Genomic DNA, 19041 nt, shown 5'->3' with positions numbered 1-19041 from the left:
CTTTGGTACATTCCATTCCATTCCATTCCATTCCATTCCATTCCATTCCATTCCATTCCATTCCATTGAATTCCATTCCATTCCATTGAATTCCATTCCATTCCATTCCATTCCATTGAATTCCGTTCCATTCCATTCCATTCCATTCCATTCCATTGAATTCCATTCCATTCCATTCCATAGAATTCCGTTCCATTCCATTCCATTCCATTCCATTCCATTCCATTCCATTCCATTCCATTGAATTCAATTCCATTCCATTCCATTCCTTTCCATTGAATTCCATTCTGTTCCATTCCATTCCTTTGAATTCCGTTCCATTCCATTCCATTCCATTCCTTTCCGTTCCGTTCCGTTCCGTTCCGTTCCGTTGCGTTCCGCTCCGTTCTACTCGGGTTGATTCCATTCTATTCCATTCCATTCCATTCGATCCCATTCGATTCCATTCGATTCCATTCGATTCCATTCGATTCCACTCCATTCCATTCCATAGAATTCCATTCCATTCCATTCCATTTGAATTCCATTCCATTCCATTCCATTCCATTCCATTCCATTCCATTCCATTCCATTCCATTGAATTCCATTCCATTCCATTCCATTCCATTGAATTCCGTTCCTTTCCATTCCATTCCGTTCCGTTCCGTTCCGTTCCGTTCCGTTGCGTTCCGTTCCGTTCCGTTGCGTTCCGTTCCGTTCTACTCGGGTTGATTCCATTCTATTCCATTCCATTCCATTCCATTCCATTCCATTCCATTCCATTCCATTCCATTGAATTCCATTCCATTCCATTTAATTCCATAGAATTCCGTTCCATTCCATTCCATACCCTTCCGTTCCGTCCCGTTCCGTTCCGTTCCGTTCCGTTGCGTGCCGTTCCGTTCTACTCAGGTTGATTACATTCTATTCCATTCCATTCCATTCGATTCCATTCGATTCCAATCGATTCCATTCGATTGCATTCGATTCCATTCGTTGCCATTCCATTCCATTCCATTGAATTCCATTCCGTTCCATTCCATTCCATTCCATTCCATTGAATTCCATTCCATTCCATTCCATTCCTTTCCATTCCATTGAATTCCATTCCATTCCATTCCATTCCATTCCATTCCATTCCATTGAATTCCATTCCATTCCATTCCATTCCATTCCATTGAATTCCATTCCATTCCATTCCATAGAATTCCGTTCCATTCCATTCCATTCCATTCCATTCCATTCCATCCCATTCCATTGAATTCCATTCCGTTCCATTCCATTCCATTGAATTCCGTTCCATTCCACTCCATTCCATTCCGTTCCGTTCCATTCCGTTCCGTTCCGTTCCGTTGCGTTCCGCTCCGTTCTACTCGGGTTGATTCCATTCTATTCCATTCCAGTCCATTCGATCCCATTCGATTCCATTCGATTCCATTCGATTCCATTCGATTCCACTCCATTCCATTCCATAGAATTCCATTCCATTCCATTCCATCCCATTCCATTCCATTGAATTCCATTCCATTCCATTCCATTCCATTCCATTCCATTCCATTGAATTCCATTCCATTCCATTCCATTCCATTGAATTCCATTCCATTCCATTCCATTCCATGGAATTGCATTCCATTCCATTCCATGGAATTCCATTCCATTCCATTCCATTCCATGGAATTCCATTCCATTCCATTCCATTCCATTCCATTCCATTCCATTCCATTCCATTCCATTCCATTCCATTCCATTCCATTCCATTCCATTCCATTCCATTCCATAGAATTCCATTCCATTCCATTCCATTCCATTGAATTCCGTTCCTTTCCATTCCATTCCTTTCCGTTCCGTTCCGTTCCGTTCCGTTGCGTTCTGTTCCGTTCCGTTGTGTTCCGTTCCGTTCTACTCGGGTTGATTCCATTCTATTCCATTCCATTCCAATCCATTCCATTCCATTCCATTGAATTCCATTCCATTCCATTCCATTCCATTCCATTCCATTCCATTCCATTCCATTGCATTCCATTCCATTCCATTCCATTCCATTCCATTCCATTGAATTCCATTCCATTCCATTCCATTCCATTGAATTCCATTCCATTCCATTCCATTCCATTCCATTCCATCCCATTCCATTCCATTCCATTCCATTCCGTTCTACTCGGGTTGATTCCATTCTATTCCATTCCATTCCATTCGATCCCATTTGATTCCATTCGATTCCATTCAATTCCATTCGATTCCATTCCATTCCACTCCATTCCATTCCATTGAATTCCATTCCATTCCATTCCATTCCATTCCATGGAATTCCATTCCATTCCATTCCATTCCATGGAGTTCCATTCCATTCCATTCCATTCCATGGAATTCCATTCCATTCCATTCCATTCCATTCCATTGAATTCCATTCCATTCCATTCCATTCCATTGAATTCCGTTCCATTCCATTCCATACCCTTCCGTTCCGTCCCGTTCCGTTCCGTTCCGTTCCGTTGCGTGCCGTTCCGTTCTACTCAGGTTGATTACATTCTATTCCATTCCATTCCATTCGATTCCATTCGATTCCAATCGATTCCATTCGATTGCATTCGATTCCATTCGTTGCCATTCCATTCCATTCCATTGAATTCCATTCCGTTCCATTCCATTCCATTCCATTCCATTGAATTCCATTCCATTCCATTCCATTCCTTTCCATTCCATTGAATTCCATTCCATTCCATTCCATTCCATTCCATTGAATTCCATTCCATTCCATTCCATTCCATTCCATTGAATTCCATTCCATTCCATTCCATAGAATTCCGTTCCATTCCATTCCATTCCATTCCATTCCATTCCATTCCATTCCATTCCATTGAATTCCATTCCGTTCCATTCCATTCCATTGAATTCCGTTCCATTCCACTCCATTCCATTCCGTTCCGTTCCGTTCCGTTCCGTTCCGTTGCGTTCCGCTCCGTTCTACTCGGGTTGATTCCATTCTATTCCATTCCAGTCCATTCGATCCCATTCGATTCCATTCGATTCCATTCGATTCCATTCGATTCCACTCCATTCCATTCCATAGAATTCCATTCCATACCATTCCACCCCATTCCATTCCATTGAATTCCATTCCATTCCATTCCATTCCATTCCATTCAATTCCATTGAATTCCATTCCATTCCATTCCATTCCATTCCATTCCATAGAATTCCATTCCATTCCATTCCATTCCATTGAATTCCGTTCCATTCCATTCCATTCCATTCCGTTCCGTTCCGTTCCATTCCGTTGCGTTCCGTTCCGTTCCGTTGTGTTCCGTTCCGTTCTACTCGGGTTGATTCCATTCTATTCCATTCCATTCCAATCCATTCCATTCCATTCCATTGAATTCCATTCCATTCCATTCCATTCCATTCCATTCCATTCCATTCCATTCTATTCCATTCCATTCCATTCCATTCCATTGAATTCCATTCCATTCCATTCCATTCCATGGAATTCCGTTATATTCCATTCCATTCCGTTCCGTTCCGTCCCGTTCCGTTCCGTTCCGTTCCGTTGCGTTCCGTTCCGTTCTACTGGGGTTGATTCCATTCTATTCCATTCCATTCCATTCGATTCCATTCCATTCCATTCGATTCCACTCCATTCCATTCCATAGAATTCCATTCCATTCCATTCCATTCCATAGAATTCCATTCCATTCCATTCCATTCCATTGAATTCCATTCCATTCCATTCCATTCCATTGAATTCCATTCCATTCCATTCCATTCCATTCCATTCCATTCCATTCCATTCCATTCCATTCTACTGGTGTCCATTCCATTCCATTCCATTCCATTCCATTCCATTCCATTCCATTCCATTGCATTCCATTCCTTTCCATTCCATTGCATTCCATTGCATTCCATTCCATTCCATTCCATTCCATTCCATTCCATTCCATTCCACTCCACTCCACTCCACTCCACTCCATTCCACTCCACTCCACTCCGGTACATTCCATTCCATTCCATTCCATTCCATTCCATTCCGTGCTTCTCGGGTACATTCCGTTCCGTTCCATTCCATTCCATTCCATTCCATTCCATTCCGTTCCAGTGCACTCTACTCCACTCCACTCCACTCCACTCCACTCCGGTACATTCCATTCCATTCCATTCCATTCCATTTCCATTCCCATTCCATTTCCATTCCCGTTCCATTTCCATTCCCGTTTCTTTTCCATTCCCGTTCCATTTCCATTCCAGTTCCATTACCATTCCCGTTCCATTTCCATTCCCGATCCATTTCCATTCCCGTTCCATTTCCATTCCCGTTCCATTTCCATTCCCGTTCCATTACCATTCCCGTTCCATTTCCGTTCCCGTTCCGTTTCCGTTCCCGTTCCATTTCCGTTGTCGTTCCGTTTCCGTTCCCGTTCCTTTTCCATTCCCGTTCCATTTCCGTTCCCGTTCCATTTCCATTCCCGTTCCATTTCCATTCCCTTTCCATTTCCATTTCATTCCATTCCGTTCTGCTCGGGTACATTCCATTCCATTCCATTGCATTCCATTCCGTTCTGCTCCTGTCCATTCCATTCCATTCCATTCCGTTCCATTCCATTCTACTCGGGTAGATTCCATTCCATTCCATTCCATTCCATTCCATTCCATTCCATTCCATTCCATTCCATACTACTGGTGTCCATTCCATTCCATTCCATTCTATTCCATTCCATTCCATTCCATTCCATTGCATTCCATTCCATTCCATTCCATTCCGTTCCGTTCTACTCGGTTACATTCCATTCAATTCCATTCCATTCCGTTCTACTCGGGTAGATTCCATTCCATTCCATTCCATTCCTTTCCATTCCATTGCATTCCATTGCATTGCATTGCACTCAATTCCATTCCATTCCATTCCATTCCATTCCATTCCATTCCATTCCATTCCGTTCCGTTCAACTCGGTTACATTCCATTCAATTCCATTCCATTCCGTTCTACTCGGTTACATTCCATTCCATTCCATTCCATTCCATTCCAATCCATTCCATTCCATTCCATTCCGTTCTACTCGGGTACATTCCATTCCATTCCATTCCATTCCATTCCATTCCATTCCATTCCATTCCATTCCATTCCGTTCTACTTTGGTACATTCCATTCCATTCCATTCCATTCCATTCCATTCCATTCCATTCCATTCCATTGCATTCCATTCCATTCCATTCCATTCCATTCCATTCCATTCCATTGAATTCCATTCCATTCCATTCCATTCCATGGAATTCCGTTCCATTCCATTCCATTCCGTTCCGTTCCGTCCCGTTCCGTTCCGTTCTGTTCCGTTGCGTTCCGTTCCGTTCTACTCGGGTTGATTCCATTCTATTCCATTCCATTCCATTCGATTCCATTCGATTCCATTCGATTCCACTCCATTCCATTCCATAGAATTCCATTCCATTCCATTCCATTCCATTGAATTCCATTCCATTCCATTCCATTCCATTGAATTCCATTCCATTCCATTCCATTCCATTGAATTCCATTCCATTCCATTCCATTCCATTCCATTCCATTCCATTCCATTCCATTCCATTGAATTGCACTCAATTCCATTCCATTCCATTCCATTCCATTCCATTCCATTCCATTCCGTTCCGTTCAACTCGGTTACATTCCATTCAATTACATTCCATTCCGTTCTACTCGGTTACATTCCATTCCATTCCATTCCATTCCATTCCAATCCATTCCATTCCATTCCATTCTGTTCTACTCGGGTACATTCCATTCCATTCCATTCCATTCCATTCCATTCCATTCCATTCCATTCCGTTCTACTTTGGTACATTCCATTCCATTCCATTCCATTCCATTCCATTCCATTCCATTACATTCCATTCCATTCCATTCCGTTCTACTCAGGTTGATTCCATTCTATTCCATTCCATTCCATTCCATTCCATTCCATTCCATTCCATTCCATTCCATTCGATTCCATTCCATTCCATTCCATTGAATTCCATTCCATTCCATTCCATTCCATTCCATGGAATTCCATTCCGTTCCATTCCATTCCATTGAATTCCATTCCATTCCATTCCATTCCATTCCATTCCATTCCATTCCATTCCATTCCATTCCATTCTACTGGTGTCCATTCCATTCCATTCCATTCCATTCCATTCCATTCCATTCCTTTCCATTCCATTGCATTCCATTGCATTCCATTCCATTCCATTCCATTCCATTCCATTCCATTCCATTCCACTCCACTCCACTCCGGTACATTCCATTCCATTCCATTCCATTCCATTCCATTCCGTGCTTCTCGGGTACATTCCGTTCCGTTCCATTCCATTCCATTCCATTCCATTCCGTTCCAGTGCACTCTACTCCACTCCACTCCACTCCACTCCACTCCGGTACATTCCATTCCATTCCATTCCATTCCATTTCCATTCCCATTCCATTTCCATTCCCGTTCCATTTCCATTCCCGTTTCTTTTCCATTCCCGTTCCATTTCCATTCCAGTTCCATTACCATTCCCGTTCCATTTCCATTCCCGATCCATTTCCATTCCCGTTCCATTTCCGTTCCCGTTCCATTTCCATTCCCGTTCCATTTCCATTCCCTTTCCATTTCCATTTCATACCATTCCGTTCTGCTCGGGTACATTCCATTCCATTCCATTGCATTCCATTCCGTTCTGCTCCTGTCCATTCCATTCCATTCCATTCCGTTCCATTCCGTTCTACTCGGGTAGATTCCATTCCATTCCATTCCATTCCATTCCATTCCATTCCATTCCATTCCATTCCATTCCATTCCATTCCATTCTACTGGTGTCCATTCCATTCCATTCCATTCTATTCCATTCCATTCCATTCCATTCCATTGCATTCCATTCCATTCCATTCCATTCCGTTCCGTTCTACTCGGTTACATTCCATTCAATTCCATTCCATTCCGTTCTACTCGGGTAGATTCCATTCCATTCCATTCCATTCCTTTCCATTCCATTGCATTCCATTGCATTGCATTGCACTCAATTCCATTCCATTCCATTCCATTCCATTCCATTCCATTCCATTCCGTTCCGTTCAACTCGGTTACATTCCATTCAATTGCATTCCATTCCGTTCTACTCGGTCACATTCCATTCCATTCCATTCCATTCCATTCCATTCCATTCCATTCCATTCCATTGAATTCCATTCCATTCCATTCCATTCCATTCCATTCCATTCCATTGAATTCCATTCCATTCCATTCCATTCCATTCCATTCCATTCCATTCCATTCCATTGAATTCCATTCCATTCCATTCCATTCCATGGAATTCCGTTCCATTCCATTCCATTCCGTTCCGTTCCGTCCCGTTCCGTTCCGTTCCGTTCCGTTGCGTTCCGTTCCGTTCTACTCGGGTTGATTCCATTCTATTCCATTCCATTCCATTCGATTCCATTCGATTCCATTCGATTCCACTCCATTCCATTCCATAGAATTCCATTCCATTCCATTCCATTCCATTGAATTCCATTCCATTCCATTCCATTCCATTGAATTCCATTCCATTCCATTCCATTCCATTTCATTCCATTCCATTCCATTCCATTCTACTGGTGTCCATTCCATTCCATTCCATTCCATTCCATTCCATTCCATTCCTTTCCATTCCATTGCATTCCATTCCATTCCATTCCATTCCATTCCATTCCATTCCACTCCACTCCACTCCCCTCCACTCCATTCCACTCCACTCCACTCCGGTACATGCCATTCCATTCCATTCCATTCCATTCCATTCCGTGCTTCTCGGGTACATTCCGTTCCGTTCCATTCCATTCCATTCCATTCCATTCCGTTCCAGTGCACTCTACTCCACTCCACTCCACTCCACTCCACTCCATTCCACTCCACACCGGTACATTCCATTCCATTCCATTCCATTCCATTCCATTCCGTGCTTCTCGGGTACATTCCGTTCCGTTCCATTCCATTCCATTCCATTCCATTCCGTTCCAGTGCACTCTACTCCACTCCACTCCACTCCACTCCACTCCGGTACATTCCATTCCATTCCATTCCATTCCATTTCCATTCCCATTCCATTTCCATTCCCGTTCCATTTCCATTCCCGTTTCTTTTCCATTCCCGTTCCATTTCCATTCCAGTTCCATTACCATTCCCGTTCCATTTCCATTCCCGATCCATTTCCATTCCCGTTCCATTTCCGTTCCCGTTCCATTTCCATTCCCGTTCCATTTCCATTCCCTTTCCATTTCCATTTCATACCATTCCGTTCTGCTCGGGTACATTCCATTCCATTCCATTGCATTCCATTCCGTTCTGCTCCTGTCCATTCCATTCCATTCCGTTCCGTTCCGTTCCGTTCCGTTCCGTTGCGTTCCGTTCCGTTTCGTTGTGTTCCGTTCCGTTCTACTCGGGTTGATTCCATTCTATTCCATTCCATTCCAATCCATTCCATTCCATTCCATTGAATTCCATTCCATTCCATTCCATTCCATTCCATTCCATTCCATAGAATTCCATTCCATTCCATTCCATTCCATTCCATTCCATTCCATTCCATTCCATTCCATTGAATTCCATTCCATTCCATTCCATTCCATGGAATTCCGTTCCATTCCATTCCATTCCGTTCCGTTCCGTCCCGTTCCGTTCCGTTCCGTTCCGTTGCGTTCCGTTCCATTCTACTCGGGTTGATTCCATTCTATTCCATTCCATTCCATTCGATTCCATTCGATTCCATTCGATTCCACTCCGTTCCATTCCATAGAATTCCATTCCATTCCATTCCATTCCATTGAATTCCATTCCATTCCATTCCATTCCATTGAATTCCATTCCATTCCATTCCATTCCATTGAATTCCATTCCATTCCATTCCATTCTACTGGTGTCCATTCCATTCCATTCCATTCCATTCCATTCCATTCCATTCCTTTCCATTCCATTGCATTCCATTCCATTCCATTCCATTCCATTCCATTCCATTCCACTCCACTCCACTCCACTCCACTCCATTCCACTCCACTCCACTCCGGTACATGCCATTCCATTCCATTCCATTCCATTCCATTCCGTGCTTCTCGGGTACATTCCGTTCCGTTCCATTCCATTCCATTCCATTCCATTCCGTTCCAGTGCACTCTACTCCACTCCACTCCACTCCACTCCACTCCACTCCATTCCACTCCACACCGGTACATTCCATTCCATTCCATTCCATTCCATTCCATTCCATTCCGTGCTTCTCGGGTACATTCCGTTCCGTTCCATTCCATTCCATTCCATTCCATTCCGTTCCAGTGCACTCTACTCCACTCCACTCCACTCCACTCCACTCCGGTACATTCCATTCCATTCCATTCCATTCCATTTCCATTCCCATTCCATTTCCATTCCCGTTCCATTTCCATTCCCGTTTCTTTTCCATTCCCGTTCCATTTCCATTCCAGTTCCATTACCATTCCCGTTCCATTTCCATTCCCGATCCATTTCCATTCCCGTTCCATTTCCGTTCCCGTTCCATTTCCATTCCCGTTCCATTTCCATTCCCTTTCCATTTCCATTTCATACCATTCCGTTCTGCTCGGGTACATTCCATTCCATTCCATTGCATTCCATTCCGTTCTGCTCCTGTCCATTCCATTCCATTCCATTCCGTTCCATTCCGTTCTACTCGGGTAGATTCCATTCCATTCCATTCCATTCCATTCCATTCCATTCCATTCCATTCCATTCCATTCTACTGGTGTCCATTCCATTCCATTCCATTCTATTCCATTCCATTCCATTCCATTCCATTGCATTCCATTCCATTCCATTCCATTCCGTTCCGTTCTACTCGGTTACATTCCATTCAATTCCATTCCATTCCGTTCTACTCGGGTAGATTCCATTCCATTCCATTCCATTCCTTTCCATTCCATTGCATTCCATTGCATTGCATTGCACTCAATTCCATTCCATTCCATTCCATTCCATTCCATTCCATTCCATTCCGTTCCATTCAACTCGGTTACATTCCATTCAATTACATTCCATTCCGTTCTACTCGGTTACATTCCATTCCATTCCATTCCATTCCATTCCAATCCATTCCATTCCATTCCATTCCGTTCTACTCGGGTACATTCAATTCCATTCCATTCCATTCCATTCCATTCCATTCCATTCCATTCCGTTCTACTTTGGTACATTCCATTCCATTCCATTCCATTCCATTCCATTCCATTGAATTCCATTCCATTCCATTGAATTCCATTCCATTCCATTCCATTCCATTGAATTCCGTTCCATTCCATTCCATTCCATTCCATTCCATTGAATTCCATTCCATTCCATTCCATAGAATTCCGTTCCATTCCATTCCATTCCATTCCATTCCATTCCATTCCATTCCATTCCATTCCATTCCATTGAATTCAATTCCATTCCATTCCATTCCTTTCCATTGAATTCCATTCTGTTCCATTCCATTCCTTTGAATTCCGTTCCATTCCATTCCATTCCATTCCTTTCCGTTCCGTTCCGTTCCGTTCCGTTGCGTTCCGCTCCGTTCTACTCGGGTGGATTCCATTCTATTCCATTCCATTCCATTCGATCCCATTCGATTCCATTCGATTCCATTCGATTCCATTCGATTCCACTCCATTCCATTCCATAGAATTCCATTCCATTCCATTCCGTTTGAATTCCATTCCATTCCATTCCATTCCATTCCATTCCATTCCATTCCATTCCATTCCATTGAATTCCATTCCATTCCATTCCATTCCATTGAATTCCGTTCCTTTCCATTCCATTCCGTTCCGTTCCGTTCCGTTCCGTTCCGTTGCGTTCCGTTCCGTTCCGTTGCGTTCCGTTCCGTTCTACTCGGGTTGATTCCATTCTATTCCATTCCATTCCATTCCATTCCATTCCATTCCATTCCTTTCCATTCCATTCCATTGAATTCCATTCCATTCCATTCCATTCCATAGAATTCCGTTCCATTCCATTCCATACCCTTCCGTTCCGTCCCGTTCCGTTCCGTTCCGTTCCGTTGCGTGCCGTTCCGTTCTACTCAGGTTGATTACATTCTATTCCATTCCATTCCATTCGATTCCATTCGATTCCAATCGATTCCATTCGATTGCATTCGATTCCATTCGTTGCCATTCCATTCCATTCCATTGAATTCCATTCCGTTCCATTCCATTCCATTCCATTCCATTGAATTCCATTCCATTCCATTCCATTCCTTTCCATTCCATTGAATTCCATTCCATTCCATTCCATTCCATTCCATTCCATTCCATTCCATTGAATTCCATTCCATTCCATTCCATTCCATTCCATTGAATTCCATTCCATTCCATTCCATAGAATTCCGTTCCATTCCATTCCATTCCATTCCATTCCATTCCATTCCATTCCATTCCATTCCATTCCATTGAATTCCATTCCATTCCATTCCATTCCATTCCATTGAATTCCATTCCATTCCATTCCATAGAATTCCGTTCCATTCCATTCCATTCCATTCCATTCCATTCCATTCCATTCGATTCCATTGAATTCCATTCCGTTCCATTCCATTCCATTGAATTCCGTTCCATTCCACTCCATTCCATTCCGTTCCGTTCCGTTCCGTTCCGTTCCATTCCGTTGCGTTCCGCTCCGTTCTACTCGGGTTGATTCCATTCTATTCCATTCCAGTCCATTCGATCCCATTCGATTCCATTCGATTCCATTCGATTCCATTCGATTCCACTCCATTCCATTCCATAGAATTCCATTCAATTCCATTCCATCCCATAGAATTCCATTCCATTCCATTCCATCCCATTCCATTCCATTGAATTCCATTCCATTCCATTCCATTCCATTCCATTCCATTCCATTCCATTCCATGGAATTGCATTCCATTCCATTCCATGGAATTCCATTCCATTCCATTCCATTCCATGGAATTCCATTCCATTCCATTCCATTCCATTCCATAGAATTCCATTCCATTCCATTCCATTCCATTGAATTCCGTTCCATTCCATTCCATTCCGTTCCGTTCCGTTCCGTTCCGTTCCGTTGCGTTCCGTTCCGTTCCGTTGTGTTCCGTTCCGTTCTACTCGGGTTGATTCCATTCTATTCCATTCCATTCCAATCCATTCCATTCCATTCCATTGAATTCCATTCCATTCCATTCCATTCCATTCCATTCCATTCCATTGCATTCCATTCCATTCCATTCCATTCCATTCCATTCCATTCCATTGAATTCCATTCCATTCCATTCCATTCCATTCCATTCCATGGAATTCCGTTCCATTCCATTCCATTCCGTTCCGTTCCGTCCCGTTCCGTTCCGTTCCGTTCCGTTGCGTTCCGTTCCGTTCTACTCGGGTTGATTCCATTCTATTCCATTCCATTCCATTCGATTCCATTCGATTCCATTCGATTCCACTCCATTCCATTCCATAGAATTCCATTCCATTCCATTCCATTCCATTGAATTCCATTCCATTCCATTCCATTCCATTGAATTCCATTCCATTCCATTCCATTCCATTGAATTCCATTCCATTCCATTCCATTCCATTCCATTCCATTCCATTCCATTCCATTCTACTGGTGTCCATTCCATTCCATTCCATTCCATTCCATTCCATTCCATTCCATTCCTTTCCATTCCATTGCATTCCATTGCATTCCATTCCATTCCATTCCATTCCATTCCACTCCACTCCACTCTACTCCACTCCATTCCACTCCACTCCACTCCGGTACATTCCATTCCATTCCATTCCATTCCATTCCATTCCGTGCTTCTCGGGTACATTCCGTTCCGTTCCATTCCATTCCATTCCATTCCATTCCGTTCCAGTGCACTCTACTCCACTCCACTCCACTCCACTCCACTCCGGTACATTCCATTCCATTCCATTCCATTCCATTTCCATTCCCATTCCATTTCCATTCCCGTTCCATTTCCATTCCCGTTTCTTTTCCATTCCCGTTCCATTTCCATTCCAGTTCCATTACCATTCCCGTTCCAATTCCATTCCCGATCCATTTCCATTCCCGTTCCATTTCCATTCCCGTTCCATTTCCATTCCCGTTCCATTACCATTCCCGTTCCATTTCCGTTCCCGTTCCGTTTCCGTTCCCGTTCCATTTCCGTTCTCGTTCCGTTTCCGTTCCCGTTCCATTTCCATTCCCGTTCCATTTCCGTTCCCGTTCCATTTCCATTCCCGTTCCATTTCCATTCCCTTTCCATTTCCATTTCATTCCATTCCGTTCTGCTCGGGTACATTCCATTCCATTCCATTGCATTCCATTCCGTTCTGCTCCTGTCCATTCCATTCCATTCCATTCCGTTCCATTCCGTTCTACTCGGGTAGATTCCATTCCATTCCATTCCATTCCATTCCATTCCATTCTACTCGTGTCCATTCCATTCCATTCCATTCTATTCCATTCCATTCCATTCCATTCCATTGCATTCCATTCCATTCCATTCCATTCCGTTCCGTTCTACTCGGTTACATTCCATTCAATTCCATTCCATTCCGTTCTACTCGGGTAGATTCCATTCCATTCCATTCCATTCCTTTCCATTCCATTGCATTCCATTGCATTGCATTGCACTCAATTCCATTCCATTCCATTGCATTCCATTCCATTCCATTCCATTCCGTTCCGTTCAACTCGGTTACATTCCATTCAATTGCATTCCAATCCGTTCTACTCGGTTACATTCCATTCCATTCCAATCCATTCCATTCCAATCCATTCCATTCCATTCCATTCCGTTCTACTCGGGTACATTCCATTCCATTCCATTCCATTCCATTCCATTCCATTCCATTCCATTCCATTCCATTGCATTCCATTCCATTCCATTCCATTCCATTCCATTCCATTCCATTCCATTCCATTCCATTCCATTCCATGGAATTCCGTTCCATTCCATTCCATTCCGTTCCGTTCCGTCCCGTTCCGTTCCGTTCCGTTCCGTTGCGTTCCGTTCCGTTCTACTCGGGTTGATTCCATTCTATTCCATTCCATTCCATTCGATTCCATTCGATTCCATTCGATTCCACTCCATTCCATTCCATAGAATTCCATTCCATTCCATTCCATTCCATTGAATTCCATTCCATTCCATTCCATTGAATTCCATTCCATTCCATTCCATTCCATTGAATTCCATTCCATTCCATTCCATTCCATTCCATTCCATTCCATTCCATTCCATTCCATTCCATTCTACTGGTGTCCATTCCATTCCATTCCATTCCATTCCATTCCATTCCATTCCATTCCTTTCCATTCCATTGCATTCCATTGCATTCCATTCCATTCCATTCCATTCCATTCCATTCCATTCCATTCCACTCCACTCCACTCCACTCCACTCCATTCCACTCCACTCCACTCCGGTACATTCCATTCCATTCCATTCCATTCCATTCCATTCCGTGCTTCTCGGGTACATTCCGTTCCGTTCCATTCCATTCCATTCCATTCCATTCCGTTCCAGTGCACTCTACTCCACTCCACTCCACTCCACTCCACTCCGGTACATTCCATTCCATTCCATTCCATTCCATTTCCATTCCCATTCCATTTCCATTCCCGTTCCATTTCCATTCCCGTTTCTTTTCCATTCCCGTTCCATTTCCATTCCAGTTCCATTACCATTCCCGTTCCATTTCCATTCCCGATCCATTTCCATTCCCGTTCCATTTCCATTCCCGTTCCATTTCCATTCCCGTTCCTTTACCATTCCCGTTCCATTTCCGTTCCCGTTCTGTTTCCGTTCCCGTTCCATTTCCGTTCTCGTTCCGTTTCCATTCCCGTTCCATTTCCATTCCCTTTCCATTTCCATTTCATTCCATTCCGTTCTGCTCGGGTACATTCCATTCCATTCCATTGCATTCCATTCCGTTCTGCTCCAGTCCATTCCATTCCATTCCATTCCGTTCCATTCCGTTCTACTCGGGTAGATTCCATTCCATTCCATTCCATTCCATTCCATTCCATTCCATTCCATTCCATTCCATTCCATTCTACTGGTGTCCATTCCATTCCATTCCATTCTATTCCATTCCATTCCATTCCATTCCATTGCATTCCATTCCATTCCATTCCATTCCGTTCCGTTCTACTCGGTTACATTCCATTCAATTCCATTCCATTCCGTTCTACTCGGGTAGATTCCATTCCATTCCATTCCATTCCTTTCCATTCCATTGCATTCCATTGCATTGCATTGCACTCAATTCCATTCCATTCCATTCCATTCCATTCCATTCCATTCCATTCCATTCCATTCCGTTCCGTTCAACTCGGTTACATTCCATTCAATTACATTCCATTCCGTTCTACTCGGTTACATTCCATTCCATTCCATTCCATTCCATTCCAATCCATTCCATTCCATTCCATTCCGTTCTACTCGGGTACATTCCATTCCATTCCATTCCATTCCATTCCATTCCATTCCATTCCATTCCATTCCATTCCATTCCGTTCTACTTTGGTACATTCCATTCCATTCCATTCCATTCCATTCCATTACATTACATTACATTCCATTCCATTCCGTTCTACTCAGGTTGATTCCATTCTATTCCATTCCATTCCATTCCATTCCATTCCATTCCATTCGATTCCATTCCATTCCATTCCATTGAATTCCATTCCATTCCATTCCATTCCATGGAATTCCATTCCATTCCATTCCATTCCATGGAATTCCATTCCGTTCCATTCCATTCCATTGAATTCCATTCCATTCCATTCCATTCCATTCCATTCCATTCCATTCCATTGAATTCCATTCCATTCCATTCCATTCCATTCCATTCCATCCCATTCCATTCCATTCCATTCCATTCCGTTCTACTCGGGTTGATTCCATTCTATTCCATTCCATTCCATTCGATCCCATTTGATTCCATTCGATTCCATTCAATTCCATTCTATTCCATTCCATTCCACTCCATTCCATTCCATTGAATTCCATTCCATTCCATTCCATTCCATTCCATGGAATTCCATTCCATTCCATTCCATTCCATTCCATAGAATTCCATTCCATTCCATTCCATTCCACTGAATTCCGTTCCATTCCATTCCATTCCGTTCCGTTCCGTTCCGTTCCGTTCCGTTGCGTTCCGTTCCGTTCCGTTGCGTTCCGTTCCGTTCTACTCGGGTTGATTCCATTCTATTCCATTCCATTCCATTCCATTCCGTTCCGTTCCGTTCCGTTCCGTTGCGTTCCGTTCCGTTCCGTTGTGTTCCGTTCCGTTCTACTCGGGTTGATTCCATTCTATTCCATTCCATTCCAATCCATTCCATTCCATTCCATTGAATTCCATTCCATTCCATTCCATTCCATTCCATTCCATTCCATTCCATTCCATTCCATTCCATTCCATTCCATTCCATTGAATTCCATTCCATTCCATTCCATTCCATGGAATTCCGTTCCATTCCATTCCATTCCGTTCCGTTCCGTCCCGTTCCGTTCCGTTCCGTTGCGTTCCGTTCCGTTCTACTCGGGTTGATTCCATTCTATTCCATTCCATTCCATTCGATTCCATTCGATTCCATTCGATTCCACTCCATTCCATTCCATAGAATTCCATTCCATTCCATTCCATTCCATAGAATTCCATTCCATTCCATTCCATTCCATTGAATTCCATTCCATTCCATTCCATTCCATTGAATTCCATTCCATTCCATTCCATTCCATTCCATTCCATTCCATTCCATTCCATTCTACTGGTGTCCATTCCATTCCATTCCATTCCATTCCATTCCATTCCATTCCATTCCATTCCTTTCCATTCCATTGCATTCCATTGCATTCCATTCCATTCCATTCCATTCCATTCCATTCCATTCCACTCCACTCCACTCCACTCCACTCCATTCCACTCCACTCCACTCCGGTACATTCCATTCCATTCCATTCCATTCCATTCCATTCCGTGCTTCTCGGGTACATTCCGTTCCGTTCCATTCCATTCCATTCCATTCCATTCCATTCCGTTCCAGTGCACTCTACTCCACTCCACTCCACTCCACTCCACTCCGGTACATTCCATTCCATTCCATTCCATTCCATTTCCATTCCCATTCCATTTCCATTCCCGTTCCATTTCCATTCCCGTTTCTTTTCCATTCCCGTTCCATTTCCATTCCAGTTCCATTACCATTCCCGTTCCATTTCCATTCCCGATCCATTTCCATTCCCGTTCCATTTCCATTCCCGTTCCATTTCCATTCCCGTTCCATTACCATTCCCGTTCCATTTCCGTTCCCGTTCCGTTTCCGTTCCCGTTCCATTTCCGTTGTCGTTCCCTTTCCGTTCCCGTTCCTTTTCCATTCCCGTTCCATTTCCGTTCCCGTTCCATTTCCATTCCCGTTCCATTTCCATTCCCTTTCCATTTCCATTTCATTCCATTCCGTTCTGCTCGGGTACATTCCATTCCATTCCATTGCATTCCATTCCGTTCTGCTCCTGTCCATTCCATTCCATTCCATTCCGTTCCATTCCATTCCATTGAATTCCGTTCCATTCCACTCCATTCCATTCCGTTCCGTTCCGTTCCGTTCCGTTCCATTCCGTTGCGTTCCGCTCCGTTCTACTCGGGTTGATTCCATTCTATTCCATTCCAGTCCATTCGATCCCATTCGATTCCATTCGATTCCATTCGATTCCATTCGATTCCACTCCATTCCATTCCATAGAATTCCATTCAATTCCATTCCATCCCATAGAATTCCATTCCATTCCATTCCATCCCATTCCATTCCATTGAATTCCATTCCATTCCATTCCATTCCATTCCATTCCATTCCATGGAATTGCATTCCATTCCATTCCATGGAATTCCATTCCATTCCATTCCATTCCATGGAATTCCATTCCATTCCATTCCATTCCATTCCATAGAATTCCATTCCATTCCATTCCATTCCATTGAATTCCGTTTCATTCCATTCCATTCCGTTCCGTTCCGTTCCGTTCCGTTCCGTTGCGTTCCGTTCCGTTCCGTTGTGTTCCGTTCCGTTCTACTCGGGTTGATTCCATTCTATTCCATTCCATTCCAATCCATTCCATTCCATTCCATTGAATTCCATTCCATTCCATTCCATTCCATTCCATTCCATTCCATTCCATTCCATTGCATTCCATTCCATTCCATTCCATTCCATTCCATTCCATTGAATTCCATTCCATTCCATTCCATTCCATGGAATTCCGTTCCATTCCATTCCATTCCGTTCCGTTCCGTCCCGTTCCGTTCCGTTCCGTTCCGTTGCGTTCCGTTCCGTTCTACTCGGGTTGATTCCATTCTATTCCATTCCATTCCATTCGATTCCATTCGATTCCATTCGATTCCACTCCATTCCATTCCATAGAATTCCATTCCATTCCATTCCATTCCATTGAATTCCATTCCATTCCATTCCATTCCATTGAATTCCATTCCATTCCATTCCATTCCATTGAATTCCATTCCATTCCATTCCATTCCATTCCATTCCATTCCATTCTACTGGTGTCCATTCCATTCCATTCCATTCCATTCCATTCCATTCCATTCCATTCCATTCCTTTCCATTCCATTGCATTCCATTGCATTCCATTCCATTCCATTCCATTCCATTCCACTCCACTCCACTCCACTCCACTCCATTCCACTCCACTCCACTCCGGTACATTCCATTCCATTCCATTCCATTCCGTGCTTCTCGGGTACATTCCGTTCCGTTCCATTCCATTCCATTCCATTCCATTCCGTTCCAGTGCACTCTACTCCACTCCACTCCACTCCACTCCACTCCGGTACATTCCATTCCATTCCATTCCATTCCATTTCCATTCCCATTCCATTTCCATTCCCGTTCCATTTCCATTCCCGTTTCTTTTCCATTCCCGTTCCATTTCCATTCCAGTTCCATTACCATTCCCGTTCCATTTCCATTCCCGATCCATTTCCATTCCCGTTCCATTTCCATTCCCGTTCCATTTCCATTCCCGTTCCA

Source organism: Gorilla gorilla, chromosome 16 (assembly GCF_029281585.2).
Source record: "Gorilla gorilla gorilla isolate KB3781 chromosome 16, NHGRI_mGorGor1-v2.1_pri, whole genome shotgun sequence".
Taxonomy (NCBI): Eukaryota; Metazoa; Chordata; class Mammalia; order Primates; family Hominidae; genus Gorilla; species Gorilla gorilla.
This window is presented reverse-complemented; position numbering follows the sequence as displayed.